Source organism: Benincasa hispida, chromosome 9, assembly GCF_009727055.1.
Source record: "Benincasa hispida cultivar B227 chromosome 9, ASM972705v1, whole genome shotgun sequence".
Classification (NCBI taxonomy): domain Eukaryota; kingdom Viridiplantae; phylum Streptophyta; class Magnoliopsida; order Cucurbitales; family Cucurbitaceae; genus Benincasa; species Benincasa hispida.
The window spans coordinates 76,704,085-76,725,406 of NC_052357.1; the positions used below are offsets into that span (position 1 = coordinate 76,704,085).

Below are 21,322 nucleotides of genomic sequence, written 5' to 3' on the forward strand. Positions count from 1 at the left end.
TTACCTCAACTTGGTCACAAAATCCATGCAAATAATTCCTTAAAACCCTTGGAAAACTTGAATCAACCCAAAGTTGTGGCTTGGTCCAAGACACATTCCAAAACTTGATTCAATTAGCCAATCTAATCAAGAATTAAATCCATAACTTAATTTTTCCACTATTACTCTCAATCCAAAAGAATAACCAACCAATAACTTACCCAAAACTTAACGATCTTTACCAATTTTCTGCAAAACGAAAAATGGTCTCTAGCTTGATGGTCAATGCCTCAAAACTTCCAAATCTTGAATCTAAATTTCACATCAAAGAGAGGTTACTAATTTAACCAAAATCAAATAGGTGAATTTCACCTCCCAAATTATAAGGAAAATAAGTCTTACTTAAGGTTTTTCTCAAGATTCCAGCAAAGATCGGGTAGTGGTGGCTGATAGCGCGTCGACTCGTGGCTACCATAGACAGGCAACGGGTGTTGCTGTTGGACGACATAACTTTTTTAGGCTAGCAGCTGGTAGTGAGGGTCTTGCATGAGTAGGGTTTGCGAGAGTGAGAGAAAAGGGGAATTTCTAGTTTTATAGATTTTATTCAGCAACGATTACGAACAAACTAGAGCTTCAAACAACGATCCAACCGTTCAAAATGAAACTCTATATATCTCGAACAGACTGACCAAATTTGAGCTCGATCCAACACTTCAAACACCAATAATCGACAATTTTGTGGAAGCTGTGACTGAAAAACCGAATTGCTTTCTCCCCAATTTTTGGCCTCTTTTCACTTTTATTTAATTTCGAAAAAATGACTCAATTCTTCTATTTTTTTTTTTCAAATTTTGAAAAGATAAATAAAATATTTTATCACAATATCTCCAAAATCTCCAAAGATTTTATTAAATTAATAAATAAATTAACTTTTTAAATTATATTAATTTAGGCTTCAAAAACCAAAATTAAATGACATAAGAACCATCAATTTGATACAAATTAAATCCTTCCAAATATTTAAATCAATTCAAAACCACATGAAATTAATTATCTCCTTAATTTTTTTTTTTTTTTTTTTTTTTTTTTTTTACGTTGGCCCTAAAATCCAAAATCAAAGGGAAGCAAAATTTAATGTTTTCAAGATAATTAGTTTGAATATCTAATCAATTAAATTCAATTTAACCAATAAAATTTTTTCAATTATTTCAATTTAATCCCAATTTTCCAAATGAAAGGAAAATTTAAACTTGATAATTTTAGATAATTAACTTAAATTTTTTTGAAATTCTGGATGTTACACTAGTTCTGGGCAGTCTGTCCTGCCATCATGTTACGGATCAGCTCCTGCAGTTTTTCCATTAGGGAGGATGCAACGACTTCACTAATTCTGCTTCCATTGCCTTCTCATCGACTTGGGTCATAAGTGAATTTGGAGCTGTCTGGACACTCTGGCTACCCTTAGCTCCCTCTTTCTGCACCCCTCCTCTAATAGTTTTTCTGTCATGAACTAATAAATTAGCTATCTACCTCTGGGTCTTTCTTAGAAATCATGCTACTAAAACATCACATCACTAATCTCATATATGCATTGAAAACTTTCATTAGTCGGACATAATTGGCGATGACGAGGAATCCGTTACTGGGCCACAGGGACTACCTAGACTTATGTAGTAAGTCAGTCTACAGAACCCAAAACATGGGCTCTGATACCAATTGTAACGACCTGACTTTTCGAGATCTCTAACATGGATCATTACTATGGACATGCATGCATGGAATTTAAATTGACATCTTTTTATAACTTAGTAAAACTAAATAAATAACATAAAAGCAATAATTTTATTAAAACTAAATAACTGAAATTCAAGTAGCAGGGTACCCTTAAACCATAAGACAAACTAGAAAATCCTAATGAAAAGTTTTGAAAATACAAATACCAAAATTTCAAGTCTAAATATCAAAACTAGAAACTTTAAGACATCAAATCCTAAAAACATGAGCGGAAGCATATGTCTAGTCTTAGTGGCTCGATCACGAATTCCGCTTGTCATTCGCCGGCATGCTCTTACCCTTACCTGAAAAAAAACATAAGAAAGAGTGAGTATAAAAGAATACTCAGTAAGTAACCCCCCTACTGGGGTCAGGCTAAACATTTATGTCCAATAAATGCAACATGGACTGAAGCTCTCTACTAGTGGGACATGAAGATTTTCCTTACATGGCTCACTCTTTCTCCTTTACCTTAGAGTGCACCTCTTACGTACACCCCAGTCCTCTCTATGATCACAGGGACGTGTACCTCTTTCGTACACATGGTTATGCATACATCTCTTTCGTATACACATAACCCACTGAATGTTTACCTCTTACATACACATGATTATGTATACACCTCTTTCGTATACACATAACCCACATAGTGTGTACCTTTTTCGTACACCTCAGATCTTCTTTATGAATGTAGGGATGCATACTCCTTTCGTACACATGGTTATGCATACACCTCTTTCGTACACACATAACCCACTGAGTATGTACCTCTTTCGTACACCCGAGATCCTCTCTATGAATGTAGGGATGCATACCTCTTTCGTATACATATAACCTACTGAGTGTGTACCTCTTTCGTACACCCCAATTATTCTTTATGAATGTAGGGATGCATACCTCTTTCGTACACACATAACCCACTGAGTATGTACCTCTTTCGTACACCCGAGATCCTCTCTATGAATGTAGGGATGCATACCTCTTTCATATATATATAACCTACTGAGTGTGTACCTCTTTCGTACATCCCAGTACCCTCTAAGTATGTATCACTTTCATACACACCAGCCCTAGTACATCTCTTTCATATACTAGCGCCTTCGGGCATGCATCACTTTCATGCAGTCACATAGTCATGAAAGGAAAAGTGATTTCATCTAACTTCATATTACATATAACATTCACTTAATCCCGAGTCCTCTAAAATCTCCTCATCAACCTCATGTTAATTAACCTCAACATACGTATTTAATCTAGTTTTAAATGGATCAACTGTAGCATATCACTTTCATGCACTAAATCATGTAAACATAAAGTATTCGGGATTTCATAATATATCACACAATCTATACATTCTCATAATAAATCACATAACTATATAGATCAGCAAATGTCTAATCCTTATCTAGCTTTAAAACATTCAAGTAGGAATGCCACTTAACTCATAATTTAAGGGTCATGCTCAATCACCATTTTAATATAACTCATAAAATTCTAAATCAAGTTCATACATAATCATATTCAGATATATTACCACATGCTCATATATCATTCCTAAACAGTCAATTCAACCTCAGAACAATCAAAATTATCCTCGAAAACAGTTGCAAGATCCTTAATATTAAATCTATAGTTTATTTCCTGGCATAAAGGTGGTTCCAGTAGTAAGATTACTTACCTCGAAGAAAAACTCAGATATTTTATTCGACCAATTAAACTCCCTCTTAGTTCTTGGAAACCTTGAAGAGAAACCTAAAACAGAAATTACAGAGCTTAATTTAGTAACCATGACCTCAAAGTAATGAATCCCCACAATTCAAATCAGTCCTTTGGGGTCTAGATTCAATTAACCCAAAATCTTATGAGTATTCCAAGACCAAACACAAGAAACCCTTAATCGTTCAAAATAATTTAAATCTTACCCAAAATACAATCTTCCAAAATCCTGCATGAAACCCAAAGGGATGATAGTGAGGACTCGAGCGCCAGGCGTTCGGAACGGCAGCCAGACGCACGACGCGAAACTAGTGGCAGTCGACCATCGATGACTAACCCGATAGGAACCGTGCACGACTGGGACTTCGTTCGAGCTGGTGGCGTGCGAGAGTGGAGAAGCGCGGCAAACCACCGCGGCTCAGGCTGAAGTTGACGGGCGAGGGAAGCTCGACGGGTGCAGTGCAGGCTAGACTTGGCCGCTCGGACTTCAGATCTGACCAGAATGGGCAAGCAGACGGAGATCGGTGCGCAGCTTGACAGATCTATGCCGTGCGACACGACTGGCCGTGATCGAAACCTTCAAGTGTGGCGGCACATCGTCTAGAGATTACGTGAACACTGGGTGTGTGGTAGGGAAGGGGTCTCGAGATGGGGGGAGGGTTTTAATTTAAGAAAAGAAAAATAAATAAAAACATTTTAATAAAAATAGAATTAAAGTTTATTTATTTTGTTCCTTATATTTTATTCCTTGTTTACTTATTTTCTTTTCGTTTCCTTCAATACCAAAAGATATATATGACTATAATATATTTTAAAAAATTCTTCGTTCTTCTCTTCAAATCCCAATTTCTCTCTCAAAATTCCAATTCTAAATTCAAAATCTTTTGAAAAAATGAATAAATAAATTCTTATAATCCTTTTGGGAAAAAATAAATTTAAATCAATCATCTCAATTCAATTTGATTTAATTCTAATTATCTTCTCCAAATTATATATAATATAATATATATATATATATATATCTACAAAATCCCATTTAACCTCAAAATCCAAAATAACACCCAAATAATTTAAGATATTTAAAGTAAAAATTAACTCAAAATTTGGGTCGTTATAGGCTATTTAATGATTCTTTGACAATTGTGGCAAAAGTTCAGTATACGACATGGGTATAGGATCAAAGCGGGTTTGCTTCCAATTATTCCTTGCATTTTTCTGATTAGACTGAACAAACTGATTCTGTCCTCCATTCTGATGGTTAGGAGAATAATTTGTTTGTCCAGTAATTGATGAAGAGATATATGTTGCTGTTCTTTGGGTCGAGCTCAACTCGTGCACCTCTCATTCCTTCTTTTTCGTTGTCGTCATTTTTCTTGATTCTAAAGTGATATCAGTAATTCTTCCGTTCTTCACCCCAAACTTAATCCTTTCTCCAATTGTTATGACATCTGAAAATTGGTCGAGGCACTCCCAATCATCCTTTCATAGTACGAGGCTCGATGGGTATTTATGAACATAGATGTTAATTCTATATCGGTCAAAGGTGGTTGCACTTGTGCGACCATCTCTCTTCATCACTGCGCACACTCTTTAAAAGTTTTAACACTCTTTTTCTCCATTCGCTGGAGGTCTAAACGGTCTAGTGCCATAACAATATTATATTTGTACTACTTTAGGAATGAATAAGCGAGACCCTTCCATTTATGCACTTGTGAACCATCTAAATGAATATACCAGCGAGAGGCCGGGTCGAGTAAGCTATCTTGGAAGCAATGAATCAACAGTTTATCATCATGAGCGTAAGCCAACATTTTTCGACAGTACATAACTAGGTGACTTCTTGGACATGTGGTTCCATTATACTTTTCAAAATCCAGAGTCTTAAACTTAGGTGGGATCACTACATCTGAAATTAAACATAATTGTGTTGCATCAACATCCCCATATATATCTACACCCTCAATTGCTCATAATCTTTCCTCCAAAAACTCTAGTCTTCTTTTGCTACCCAGATCTTCTGGAACTTTTCTACCATCCTACATAACTAGAGTGGACATAGGGTCATTCATGCGGACTGCTTACTGCGAGGTTGGATTAGAATCTTGTGCGGGAGATAATGTAGGATTTGACATTCCCACCAAATGTGGGCTTGACATCATTTGGGGAGTAAACCCAAGGGGGGTAAGCAGACATCTCTTCTAACATCTGATTCATACCAAATTCAACCTGCGACGAACTTCCAACAACATATTTTCTTTTTCCAACAGTGAGTAATTCAATGATCTTTGTCAGTTGTTCTTTTAACTCTTCTACTTCTTGACGCACTGCTTGGACCTGTTCATTAACTTGATTAACCATTGTTCTCGCCTTTCTTCTTGTCCAATAGGGATGATGAGGAGGCGAACTTCGAGCTATTTTTGTAAAATTTGAATCATTTTGTATTTATATTAGAAATAAATAATGATTTGATTAATTAGAGATAGGGAAGAAGAAAAAGAGAAAGTACTTTCATTTAAAAAAAGATTAACGCAAAATGACAGACATTAAGGATTGACTCCAATTTTAATGCGAAATTTCTATGAAAGTATGATGCGAAATACATGCCCAAAACTAATGACTTTAAACTCTAGTGGTAGCACCCAAAGTGATATTGCCCTATGATCCCTAGAAAACGAGACAACCCTTTGTTGTTAGGTTACGTGGGTACGATGCCTTGTCTGAGGGTTTAGCCTGTGCTGAGAACCGATCGGCCATCTTTGCCATTTGCCTTAACTTCTCAGCTCCTTGCTCTATTTTCCCTCTGATGTTGTCATAACTGTGCCTCAGTATACTATACTCATCCCTCCATATCGCAAAATCTGTTGACATTTCTTGATACTTTTCCTTTAACTGAATATAGTCATTAGTTACCATCTCTCATGCATTGTGGCATATCAACAATTGGTATTCAAAGCTTGTAACAGCTTCCTGAAGGAAACATTTTTACATTCTGCCTCGGTGAGTTGGGATTTGTACTTTTTGGTTTAATTCTGTAGATTCTCAATCTCTGCGACGATTCTTTGGGATGATGTGGCCTGCTCATCTAAGGCGCTCTGGAACTTCGCAACAACCTTATTCATCTTCTCTAACTCTTGTTTTAATTCTTTGATGCACTCTTTTTGTGTTTCTACCTCATTGTGCAAGGAAGCGATATCTCTTAGTAATCTCTTATTCTTTTTTTTTTTCATTTGAATCGCTTCGACGTTCAAATAATCTCTTTCCTTTTCCAACTCTAATTGCATTTGGAGACATCGTTTTACCTCCTCCAATTGCCTTTGGGCACTTGTAGCTTGTTGGACCCATCTTTTAACCTCTTCTTTCATGCCTTCATTTTCTGTTGCTAAGACCTGATTCATCTCCTTTAACCACTCCAACTCCTTTTCTCTATTGTTACGACCTGTCGTAAAAATTCTGCTTAGATCTAATGTCTGTGGTACAATAGCAATTTCAATCCCGCTCCTGGCTGCCCTCTAATCGTCATACAGACTTGTAGTTCCTTCGCAATGTCGTAGACTCTTCATTATTCTGACAAATTTCCATGCTTCAACTGCTTCCTGCACCTTGGCAACTGTCACGTCAACCTCATACAAGAAGTCCTAATCCTCCAACCCATAGACCACCGGTGCAAATTCCTTTGACCATGCTTGGTGCAATACTAATAAATGAAAGTAAGTGATCCTTCCCCATAAGCCTAATGACGGGAACAAATGGTAGCTGTCCACATCGGTATGTTAAAGAGCTCGTGGGAACCCAAGGTGCTCTCCATACTACTTCTTCCAACGTCATGTGACCTAGGAATTGCATCCAAACTGTAAGATCCAGAGTATTTGGATTCCAGAGCGCATCATTAAAGTCTCTAATTGTGTTCCTCATGCTGTTCCAAAGACTGCTAAATTTTATTCGAGGATACCCAAACTCAGCTGGATACTTTAAGGGACTCGAAATCCATATAAAAAGCATTGGAGCACAATCGAAGAACTTTCCTTTACCTTGAACTCGAAAATAGCTCAGTGATCTAAAGGTTTTGACTAGGATTGGGATGACAGGATTCACTCCTCGTTCTATTCCAACAAAAAGTTTAACAACTTCTGCTTCTATATACCTCTTAATTCTTGGGAAGATGACCATACCATAAATACGTCGCGCCAAAAGAGACAAACCCTTTCTCTGTGGAAAACTCTTGCGTGCAAGACTAATTAAGTAGTAGATGGGGATATAGTTCCTTCCCTTTTTGGCCTTCATCTGCTTTTTTATATCAAATGCATGAACGTCACCAAGAAACTTGGATAATGACCTTTGTACAGTCAATTTTCTGTCAGACACGTATACCTTACTTCTGATGCAAGATGGTATGTTGATCAAAGCTTGATACTCTTCCATAATAGGAATTAAGTCAAAGAAGTGTAGCAAAACCTGTAATGCTGACGTATTAATGCTTGCATACATGAGATCGACTATGTTTCCATATATTTTTACAAATTGCACTCTGTGCTCCGAGGTTAGGTTTTCCCATAAAACCTTCAAATCCTCCAGGTTGTTATCGATAAACTCTATTTGACATGTCTGCGGGAGTGGAACTTCCATCTTCTTGGGCCAAATCATCTTTGATTCTAGCTGAAGCTACTCTGACCATTGTGATACACTTTCCCACGAGTCTTCATTAGGGATAATTTGAGCAAATACCCCGGGTGCATGAGTTTCTATCATCCTAAGACTAGGTGTGAATAAAGATGAGTCTAGATGTAAATGCATGACGAGGGAAATAAACAAACAAATAATGTGAATGTTCAAACAGGCTAGTGAGGTTGATACTAACACCTTAGTTGACACAGGTCCACAAAATGGTATATAGTCATGCTTGATCACACAACCAAATTGAGGGAGAACTTTTCGTGTGCTTGCACGGAAGCATAAGCTCCTCGAAAGTCAATACTACTTCATTCTTAAATCTAAACCTGATAGGTACAACCCGAGTAGGGGGCTTGTGATAGTGTGTGAAATAAAACAATAAATTAAATAACGTTACCATAAAAGGCTCCAAGAAAAATGAGGTTTGTTCTAAGATCCTATATGAAAAAGGCCCTCAAATTAGTCAAATTCGTGCGTGACATAATGACCAAATTGAGTGAGGATTTTTTGTGTGCCTGCATGGAAGTATAAGCTCCTCGATGGTCAACACTACTTCGTCCTCGAGTCTAATCCTAGTAGGTAATAGCCTGTGTAGGCGGCTTGCAAATGTGTATGCAAAAGTAAAATACTCAAGAAATACACACAATAAATTAAAACAAAATTAAAGATGAAATCAATTCAGGACAAAGAAAGGGGAAAAAAAAGAGTCGCCAAGCTGTCACCATGTTCCCGAGACGATGCGAAGTGGCTAATGTCCTGAAAAAGAGTTAACTTTAAAAGAAAATAAAAAAGAAGTTGCCACCAATCATTTTTACAATGTGATTGGACACCGAATAAAATAAATATTTTTTAAATAAAATTCAATAAAAATGGTATGCGAAAAAAATAGAGTTGAGTTCGGGAGTCATTTTTGTATGGGGAAGGTGTTAGTACTCCACAACACCCGTTTAGAAAACGTTGGCCAAAATTCAAATCTTGAATTGAAAATATTCTTTAAAATTATTCTTTTGGAAAAAAAAAAGTTTTAAAATAAATGTCTTATTTTACCTCTCATTACTCCAATATTTGAAGTAATGATTCCATAAAATAAGTGGAAGAAATTCCGTCAATTTGACTATATTAAAATTGAGGAAAAATTCCTCACCTCAAGAACGTGAGAAATTATTACAATTTCTCGAAATCCGTCATAGGTATAGCCTTTAATAAATGTTTTTTTTAAAACATTAATTAAATTCATTTTCTCTTGGGATCAAATCTCAAACTTCCAAAGATGTGATCTCTCACCTAAAAAATTCTAGGAAATTGGACTCCCAAATTTTATTGATTCAATCATAGGAAATTTTTTAGTAAAAAAAAACGTGGTCTTAAAGAAAAGAAATTAATAGGAAACCTTTTGAAATAATATATTGATTTTAAAATATTAAAAAACACCCGAAGAATGTAATTTAATGAAAAAAAATTTAGATGACGTAAAAAGAGTTTTGGAAAAGATTTTTAAAAACTTAGATAAATTTAAATTAGAAATCAAATAGGATTTAATATAAATATTACACAAGTAAAAACATAACTTAATAAACATTATAATAAATTAAGTAAACATAAAATGACATATTAAGATTTTAATACAACATATTGGAGATCGATCTTAGACTCCCAACGAATCGATTCCTCACCTCAAGAATTATAGAAAATCAGACTCCCAAATTTCCTAGATTTTGTCGTTGGATACTTATTTTGTTTTTAAAAAGAGATTGTGAAATAAAAAATAACAACATTGTGATTTACGATTTACAAAACACAAAATAAATTAAATTAATTAAGAAAACATAAAAAAGTATTACAATATAAGATAAATGAAATAAATCAAAGAAAATAGACAAATATGTTAAAAACATATATACCAAAAGCAAACAGAAAAGTAAAAAATTAAGTAGTTAAGTTTAAGATATATATATATATATATATATAATGATTTTTTAAAAAAAATAATATTTTTTAATAAATAATGACAAAAATAGGGTTGGGAGAAAGTATTCCCAAAAAAAGGTGTTTAAATTGTGACTGGGTTAACACGATTACACCTAAATCATGTATTGGGTACGATAAGGCCTAAATCGTGTATCAGGTACACGATTACCTAGTCACCTGGCACGCCCAGTCTAGCATGGTAGTCATGCAGGTTTGAATGAAGGAATCGTGTACCGGGTACACGATTACCCTAAGTCGTGTACCGAGTACACGACTTCTATGCCTTAAAAGCTCCGCTCGACTCTTCTTCTTCCTCACCGAAACGCCTGTTCTTATTCCCTACCGCCGTTTTCCCTCACCGAAACCGTCGATCCATCACCGAAACCATCGATCCCTCACCGAAACCATCGTTGATTTTCCTTACCGAAGCCTCTATTTCACCGAAATCTTCCAAAATTTCGATTTTGCTCGACTTTCAGTCCTCCATTTGATCTTCACCGAATCTAGCGGTCGTGTTGCTCAATTTTCCTACATTTTTTGCTGCCAAATTTTGCTTGGTATATTTCTTTCTCTAGCTGGGCTGATCTGTATTTATATGTATGTTTTTGCATGTTTTTGGGCTGAATTTTGCTTGGTATATTCCTACATTTTTGTATAGTTTATGTATGTATAGTTTATGTATGTATAAATAGTTATAGTTTATGTATGTATAATTTATGTATAGTATATTTTGTATAGTGTATTATATAGAAATCTTATATGTATAGCTTATGTATGATTTAGTTTATATATGATTGATTTAAACTTAGAAAACATAGAAAACATAGAAAACTTAGAAAACTTAGAAATTAGAGTTTGTTGGGTTGACATATTAACATATATTTTTTTTGTCAACTATAATAGTTGAAAAAAACATAATAAATATGTCGATGCGTCCTGAAGATTTAGTAATTCTTGAACCTAGAAATGATAGAGATAGTGACATCGACGTTGAAGTGGATGAATTATTTGGAATAGATGGTAGTGGTGAACTAGATCTTGATTTGGTACCGTCGGAAATGTTCAACCAAATAGATTGGGAAATGACAAATTCAACGTTTGAACTGGGGTCTACTTTGAAAGAAAGGAATGTAGGAGTAGATAACTGTAGTTTAATACAAAAGAGAATGTTATTTAATTCCAAAGAAGATTTACAGCTTGCTGTAAAAAAATATTGTGTGACGGAATACTACGAAATTGTCGTAGTGGAATCAAATCAGGACCTTTGGTATGTTAAATGTAAATCTTGGAGTGACGGGTGTGCTTGAAGGCTATGGGCATGTCGGCGCAAAAGTTATGGGATGTTCGAAATCACAAAACTTCAAGGAGAACACTCATGTTTGTTTTCAGAGTTGACATAGGATCATTCACAGCTGGATTCAAATTTCATGAGTATCAAAATTCAGAATTTGGTTAGAGCTGATCCTGGAGTACTTGTGGCCCTACTTCAAGAAGCCATTAAAAGACAATATGGCTATAATGTCAATTATAGACGGGTGTGGCAAGCCAAGAGAAAAGCGTTAATTGCTGTGTTTGGCGACTGGGAGAAATCATATTCGGAGCTTCCGTATCGGCTGAGTGCTGTTGTTCATTACAACCCAGGAACACGAACAGACTGGTTTTTCTTTCCCTCTGATGTGCCAGGTACGACTATTTTTGGACGAGTTTTTTGGTCTTTTGGTCCTGCAAGAGAAGAGTTCAACCATTGTAGGCCATTAATTCAGATTGATGGAACTCATCTATACGGAAAGTATAAGGGGAAATTATTGACAGCCTTATCTGTTGATGCAAACATTGATGAACGTAGAAAGTATTATTCAACAAACAATACGACTCAATGTTGCTGACACCGATCGAAGACGTATTCGTCGTAGATGACAGCGACAACGGGGTGAACCTAATTTAGAGGGACATGAAGACAACCTCATGAGGAGTAAGGGCTGGAGGGGGGGGGGGGGTCATTTTTAAATCTCATATTGTATCATTTTCAAATTGCAAATCTCAAAAGAACTACCGGTCAACCAGTCAGATGACGTGGTCAGCTGACTGGATTAAATGGTACTCGTGTACCCAGTACACGAGTATGCCACATGGAAATCGTGTATTGGGTACACGATCTCACTACTCTAAATCTGTTATAATTTCTCAAAACACCTAATTTTGAAATTATTTCCCCCCGACTCTATTTTTGTCATTATTTATTAAAAAAACATTATTTAAAAAAAATTCATATATATATATATATATCATTAACACTACGAGACAAAATATTAAATAAAAAAAGGAAGTTAACGCTGGGAAATCAACCACCCAAAGCCTTACACAATAATAATAATAATAATAATAATAATAATAATAAAAAAGCTTTCGATGTGATGGGTTGCCACCATCACATCACCTTTTCTTTTTCTTTTTAACCTTTTAACAACAATAAAAAAAAAAATTAGTAATATTAATTAATCAAAATCTCCTAAATCTTTTGATTTTCCCAACTTCTTTTTCTCATACTTTTAACTTTTTCTCTTTTCTCCTATTTTTCTCTTCTTCTAAATTTCCTCTCTAAACTCACATCTTCTTCAACTCTTCTCTGCCATTTTTTTTAACTTCTTTTAGTTTAAGGAATTTTTTTTAGCACAAAAGACAAGTGTTCTTCCTCCCTACAAGGTATGTCTTTCTCTACTCTTCTTTTACACACAGCTTTGTTTTTTTTTTTTTTTTTTAAAAAAAAATTAAAAAGAAGACAGGTGATGAAGGAAGAAATAAACACGAAAAGAAAAAATAAAATAAAATAAATGAAGATAAAATAGGCAGTAGTAATAGATCTATACTAAATGCATATCGAGATAGACAAAAAAAAAAAAAAAAAAAAGGGAAAAGAGAATAATAATAATAATTTTTTTTTTCTTATGATCTTTTCTTTCTCTCTATTTGTTTAGATCTAAGAGAGAAGAAGAAAGTTAAAGGTTGGGTTCCAGATGTTCGTTGTATGAGGTGCGGCTACTTGCGATAAATGCCCTACCAAGTGCAACCTCCAACGAAACTAGACTTTCTCGATGTTGTCATTTTTTTTCTTTTTTTTTTTTAGGATTTGTTAGGATAGAGGAAGAGAACGCTTTTTCTTTTATACCTGCTTTTGCTGATGAAGATGGGGATGGGGCTGTTGTTCTTCTATGCGTTTTTCTTTTGGGATGGTGTCTAGGCTAGTGACGGGGACTCCGGGAGTTTTTTTTGGTTGAGAAAGATGGGTTAAAACCCAAAACATTACCACAATTGTATTTTTTCTTTTCATTGGATTTATTTTAAAATTTCACATTTTAACAAAAATAGATTAAACCCAAAATGGGTTGGAGCCTTATGTTAACCAATTCTTAATTAAAAAATGTACTCCTTTTGTTTTGTTTTTTTTGTTTTTTTTTACTAGCTAAATTAAGTTTTCTAAACAAACTAAAAAGCACAAAAACTCTACAAATCAACATGTATATGAAATTAAAATAACACTTACAAAAAATATAAATTTACATGTTAATTCAAATTCATTTAAGAAGATCGGATAAAAATAGGTGGCTACAATGGCTACCACTACTTTAAGTTTACTCGTCGCGAATAAGTTAACGGGAGAGAATTACAATGGCTAACACAATCAACACAATATTGATCATGGATGATCTTCGCTTTGTCCTAATGGAGGATCGTCTTCCCTTTCCAGCTGCCAATGCTCCTCGAAATGTTCGAGAAGCATATGAGTGTTGGACATGGGCAAATGAAAAGACCTGAGTGTATATCTTGGCAAATCTTAATGAAGTCTTAGCCAAGATGCATGAGTCCATGCTCACAACTCGTGAGATAATGGAGTACCTGAGGAGAATGTTCGGACAACTATCTGCACAACTCAAGCATGACGCTCTAAAACACATTTTCAATGCCCATATGCAAGAAAAGGCATCTGTTCGAGAATATGTTCTCAACATGATGGTCCACTTCAACGTGGCGGAGATGAATGGATCGAGCATCGATGAAGCCAATCAGGCTAGCTTTATATTGGAATCTTCACTTGAAAGTTTCCTTCATTTTCGTAGCAATGTTGTTTTGAACAGGATTGACTACAACCTGACTACTCTGCTAATGAATTGCATACCTTCCAATCCTTGATGAAAAGCAAGAAGCAGAAGGGTGAAGCAAATGTTGCTTTATCTTCTAAAAAGTTCCATAAATATTCGACCTTTAGAACTAAGTCTGTACCTTCTTCCCTCAGCACCAACAAGTGGAAGAAGAAGATGGGTGAAAACGGGAAAGCTAATCCTGTAGTTCCTATTCAAAGGGGTAGAAAACCCATTAAGGCTACAAACGAAAATCTATTTCATTGCAACCAAGGTGGTCATTGGAAAAGGAACTATCTCAAATACTTAAAAGAAGAAAGTCAAACAAGCTAAATATTATTTACTTGTATTGGAAACCTGTTTAGTGGAGAATGATGATTCTACCTGGATTATTGATTCTGGGGCCACTAACCATGTTTGTTTTTTTATTTAAAGGAATTAGTTCCTAGCGGCAACTAGATGCCAGTGAGATGACGACGTGGGTTAGAACTGGGCATGTCGTCTCGATTGTGGCAGTGGAAGGTCTTCGGTTGACTTTACAAAACAAATTTCTTGTATTAGAAGATGTATATGTAGTTCTTAATTTAAAAAAGAACTTAGTTTCTGTAAAGTGTTTTGCTTGAACATTTTTATAATGTCAACTTTCTTTTTAATAAAGTGTTTATTTCTATGAATGGTGTTGATATTTGTTCTGCAAAACTGGATAGTAATCTTTATGTGCTAAGAACGTTAGCAACTTTTCAGAACTATTTGATAGAACATGGAATAGTATCCCAACTCTCAACACCTAGTACATCTCAGCAAAATGGTGTATCAGAAAGGAGAAATCAAATCCTATTAGACATGGAATAGTTTGCCTGTTTTGAGGCATATTATCCTGGTCCATCAATTTTTTTTAATGTACACGAGATGTATGTTAGTTTATATGCCATAATGTATGACATAGATTTAAAACCCACCTTAGGATATGCATTTATTCATGCATCATCTTTATATTATAAGTGTTATTATATATAGATTGCATGATTAAATTACATTAAAGCATATTCATGCATTATGTAATATAAGAGTTATATTTATGTATGCATTAAGCATATTCATGCATCATCTTTATATTATAAGTGTTATAGTATAAAGGTGTATGAGAGCATATATGCTTCGTTCATTACTTTGTTATATAAGAGTTATATAAAAGTAATAATGAATGTACAATGCATGGAGCATGACACTCAGGTTTATTTATAAGAGTTATAAATGCCTTGAGAATGTGTTGCTTCACATTGTGGTTGATTTTGATTGTTTCATTTTTTATATGAGTTATAATTAATGAAATTAGAATTAAAATCAATAACCAAGAGTTGTATGCCAACTTAGGTAAAATCATGTTTTAAAAGGGTTTTAAAATTTGATTGAGATAGACCTAAGTTCATGGTTCTAATGAAATTAGAAACCTAAGTTTAATCTTTTAAATCGGTTTAATAGGATTAAATTGATTTCCATAAAAGATTAAATTTGTAATAAATCTATCTATAAGGGACCTTTTGTCTAAGGTGGGTTCTGGCTAGGCTGGGATATTTAAATCGACGGAAACGGAATACCCCTACTTGGGAACCTATCTAGAAAGGTGAATTAGATAGATTTGCTACAAGCATGCAACAGTTGATTATATATTCGTTAAAGAGTTTAATGAATGTTGATCAAAAGTTGTTTAACTTTCCAAAGTAAGCGTTACTTTTGGACAAACCTAAATAATCACTTAGTAAAAATAATTAGCCGTGTTTTTCTAAGTAAACTAAACCCTAGGTTCTTAAAATACTCAGTGGGAGTTAAAGATATATATGATATGTCAATTCCACTCACGTTTCTCCTGGAATGTTCACGGCGTGAGATTTATGCTTGGTCTCGTGGTGCCCTGGGAGCGTCCCCCTTTAGATGGTGTTTGCATGGTCAATATCAAGGTAAACAGAGAGATTATTTATAGTAAGTGAGAGAAGGATGTGTGTCAACATGTCATGCGGTCTCCTTCATTGGTTTGCACCGTGAGACCTTCTTGCACGACCTCGAGGCGCCGTGGGAGCGTCCTCCTTCGGATGGTTTATGCAGTTGGTCAATATTAAGGTGAACTCTAGAAATGGATAGGGTCGCTTTAGTTTTTGCCTCAATCGGATTTTTTCCCTTCGGATTTGCTGCTTGGGGCGGAACTCTAGGATCTAAAATGATGGGTCACACTTACGGAAAATTGTTAAGCAAGTCAACGATTTCTTGACCAAATCAATGATGGCTAGTCGTTATAGGAACAAGATTTGTTCTGGTGTAATGATTGGTTGAGAGTGTCTCAATTCAGTGGAGGGATAAATTGACTACCTATTGGTGGCTTTTGTTCTAAACCATTGAAACGTCATTGCAAAACTAGATGTCACACAGGGTTCATTTAGATTTTGCTAAACCAGATTGGATTTGTTTTCAATAATATTTGCTAACAATCTAATGTAGATCAATATGTTTGTTTTTTCAGCAACATATCATTGTATGATTTTTCATTAGTTGACTTTTCTAATTTGACCAATTTCATACGTTGGAAAGAGTCTATTAAAACGTATTTCGTGGTAAACGACCTCAAGTTTGTCATAGTTGAGGAGTGTCCTCAAGTTCTGAACCCTGATGCATCACGAAATGTTCGTAATGCATATGAGATGTGGATAAAGGCTAATTTGATGACCCAACTTTGGCAAGCATACCTGATGCATTGGCCAAAAGGGTTGAGAGTATGGTCATTGTACGTGAGATCATAGACTCGTTGCAAGAATTGTTTGAACGTAAGTTCTCAAAAAGGGATTGATGACAAAGAAACCAGTAGTGTCAGTTCCCAATGTGATCCCAGTCTTTTTTGAATGTCAAAGGACTAAAAGAAAAAGTAATTGTTGCTGACTCAGATGAAGTTCATTGACGAGAATTCTTCTCTGAAATGGAACTTGGAACTTATATAGGTTCTGATACTAATCCAACTACTCTCTATAAGAGGAATAAGTCTAAAGACGATAAATGTGATTTATTTGTCTTGGAGACGTGTTTGGTAGAGAATGATGATTCTGTCTGGATACTTGATTCATGTGCTACTAACCATGTAAGTTCTTCATATCAAGAATTTGTTCCTAGAAACAGTTGGAAGATGGAAAGATGACTCTTAGAGTCGAAACTGGTGAGGCCGTTTCAGCTGTTGCTGTAGGCAAGCTTAAGTTATTTTTAGACAAGAAGCGTTATCTGTTACTGGTTAATGTTTATGTGCTTCCTCAAATCAAGAGGTACTCAATTTCAGTTTCTTGTCTGATTGAACAAAGTTATTCCATCTTATTTTCTGAGAATAAAGTGTTTATTTTTAAGAATGGTATGGAGATTGGTTTTGGTTCAATGGAAAATAACCTATATGTACTAAGGTCATCCGTCATAAAAGCCTTGCTTAATACTAAAATGTTCAAAACAGCAACAACTGGAAAAAGACCAAGGGTTTCTCCTAAGGAAAACGCCTATCTTTGGCATCCAAGGTTAGGTCACATAAATCTCAATAGGATTGAGAAGTTGGTGAAATGTGGACTTCTAAATGGTTTAGAAGAAAACTCTTTGCCAGTATGTGAATCTTGCCTTGAAGGCAAAATGACCAAATGACCTTTTACTGGAAAAGGTTACAGAACTAAGGAAACCTTGGAGCTTATGCATTCAGACTCTGTGGTCCGATGAGTGTAAGAGCTCGATGTGGGTATGAATATTTCATCTCTTTCATAGATGATTATTCAAGATATGGGTATCTATACCTAATGCAACATAAGTCTGACGCTTTTGAAAAGTTCAAAGAGTATAAGACTGAAGTTGAAAACTTGTTAAGTAAGAAGATAAAAATACTATGATCTGATCATGGTATAGAGTATATGGACTTAGATTTCCAGAACTATATGATAGAACATGGAATCACATCCCAACTCTCAGCCCCAGGTACACCTCAGAGGATGGTGTATTAGAAAGGAGAAATAGAACCTTGTTGGACATGGTTCAATCTATGATGAGTTATGCTCATCTTCCAGACTTGTTTTGGGGATATGCAGTAGAGACTGCAGTTTACATTTTGAACAATATTCCCTCGAAAGGTGTTTCTAAAAGACATTTTGAGTTATGAAGAGGCCATAAGGGTAATTTACCTCACTTCAGGATTTTGGGATATCCAACCCACGTGCTTGTGGCTAACCATAAAAAGTTGGAACCTCGTTCGAAAGTTTACCTATTTGTAGGTTACCCCAAAGAAAGGAGGGGTGGATACTTCTATTATCCAAGTGAGAACAAGGTGTTTGTATCAACAAATGCTATCTTCTTAGAAGAAGACCACATACGGGATCATAAACCATGAAGTAAGTTTGTTTTAAATGAGATTTCTAATGAGCCTACTGAGAGTTCAACAAGAGTTGTTGAACAAGTTAATAGATCAACAAGAGTTGTTGATATCGGTTCATTTAGTCAACCATCTCAAGAGTTGAGACTGCCTTGATGTAGTGGGAGGGTTGCAAACCCGCCTGAACACTACATGGGTTTAACTGAAGCCCAAAACATTATATCTGATGATGGAGTTGAGGATCCGTTGTCTTATAAGCAAGCAATGGAGGATGTTGACAAAGATGAGTGGATTAGAGCCATGAATCAGGAAATGTAGTATATGTACTTCAATTCTATTTGGGAACTTGTGGATCAGCCTGATGGGGTAAAATCTTTGGGTTGGATCTACAAGAGGAAAAGAGGTGTAGATGGAAAGGTGCAAACCTTTAAGGCTCAAAGGGTTATACCCAGGTCGAGGGAGTAGACTATGAGGAAACTTTCTCACCTGTTGTCATGTTAAAGTCTATGAAGATTTTTTTGACCATAGCCACATTTTATGATTATGAGATCTGGAAAATGGACGTAAAGACTGCCTTTTTGAATGGTAATCTTGAGGAGACCAACTACATGTCTCAACCAGAAGGATTCATTGATCCAGATCATGAGCAAAAGGTTTGCAAGCTTAATAGGTCCATTTATGGACTTAAACAAGTATCTAGATCTTAGAACATTCGATTTTATAGTACAATCAAATCATTTGGCTTTGATCATAATATTGATGAGCCTTGTGTTTATAAGAAAATCATCAACAACTCAGTAGCTTTCATTGTGCTATATGTGGATGATATTCTACTCACTAGGAATGATGTAGGTTTTCTGATTGACATTAAAAAATGGCTAGCCGCCCAATTCCAAATGAAAGATTTGGGAGAAGCGTAGTTTGTCCTAGGGATCCAAATCATAAGAGATCGTAAGAACAAAAGGTTGGCCTTGTCTCAGGCATTATACATTGACAAGATGTTGATCAGGTACTTAATGCAGAATTCCAAGAGAGGTTTATTATCTTTCAGGCATGAAATTATTTTGTCTAAGGAACAATGTCCTAAGACACCTCAAGAGGTTGAGGAAATGAGATGGATTCCCTATGCGTTGGCTATTGGTAGCCTTATGAATGCAATGTTATGTACTAGACCTGACATTTGCTATGCAGTAGGGATTATCAGTTAATATCAATCCAATCCAGGATTAGATCATTGGACTGTGGTCAAAATGATGCTTAAGTATCTTTGGAGAACGAGGGACTATATGCTCGTGTATGGAGATAAGGATTTGATCCTTACAAGATACACAGACTTTATCTTTCAGATTGATAGAGATTCTCAGAAATCGATATTAGGGTTAGTGTCCACTCTGAATGGAGGAGCTGTAGTATGATGAAGCATCAAGCAAGGATTAAATCCTAAAGATGCTGTTTTACTTAGGAAGTTCCTTACTGATTTGGAAGTTGTTCCAAATATGTATTTTCCGATCACACTTTATTGTCATAACAACGGGGTTGTGGAAAATTCTAAGGAACCTCAGAGTCATCGAAGAGGCAAGCATATAGAGTGGAAGTATCATTTGATCAGGGAGATTGTGCATCGCGGTGATGTGATAGTCACGAAGATCACGTCAAAGCATAACGTTGCTGATCTGTTTACAATGACTCTCACGACTAAAGTATTCGAGGGTCATTTAGAGAGTCTGGGGCAAGTGGGAGATGTTACTGGGGCATAGAGTATGCCCTAATTTATTGTATTTTGTAATTTTTTTTATTGTACATTAGTCTCTCGAGGCATTCGAACAAGTGAGAGATTGTTGGGATTGATGTCCTAATTCTCCTGGTGGTCTCGTAGTTTGTAAACACTTTGTAAATTTATTGTTATTAATAAGCATTTACTCAATCCAATAAACTAAGATCTATGGTTATTTCACGTATGTAGAGACATACAAGTGGATCATGCCCTAAGTAATAACCTAAATGGTCTATAGTGGATGGATAAAGGAGGGATACCTTATCCTTATGACACTATGGATACGACCCACTTTGTAGATGTTATTCTATGAATTGGATTGATAATTGTTAAATTTAATATAAATATGATTTATATTAAATGTCATATAAGCGAGAAAAGAAACTATAGGTTATATTGTATGTGATACAATATTTAGGTTATATATTATATTTGATATAGCATATAAAGGCAATTTTGAAGCATGGGTACAGGACCCTTTACATGTAAGACCGATTGCTCATGCAATTTGGGATCCTCATTTTGGTCACCGGCCGTCGAAGCTTTTACTCGAGGTGGTGCTCTTGGCCCAGTGAATATCGCTTATTCTGGTGTTTATCAGTGGGTGGTATACAATCGGTTTACGTACTAATGGGGATCTTTATACTGGAGCTCTTTTTCTATTATTTCTTTCTGCGCTATCTTTAATAGCGGGTTGGTTACACCACAACCGAAATGGAAACCGAGCGTTTCCTGGTTTTAAAAATGCCGAATCTCGTCTCAATCATCATTTGTCAGGACTATTCGGAGTAAGTTCCTTGGCTTGGACAGGACATTTAGTCCATGTCGGCTATTCCTGCATCCAGGGGAGAATATGTTCGATGGAATAATTTCTTAGATGTATTGCCACATCCCCAAGGATTAGGACCACTTTTTACAGGTCAGTGGAAT

General features: G+C 35.5%; 1 pseudogene; it reads left to right on the forward strand.

Annotated features, from left to right (window-relative positions):
• The first annotated feature begins 13,770 nt into the window (after positions 1–13,770).
• Positions 13,771–21,322, forward strand: part of LOC120084916 — a 9,265-nt pseudogene continuing 1,713 nt past the window's right edge.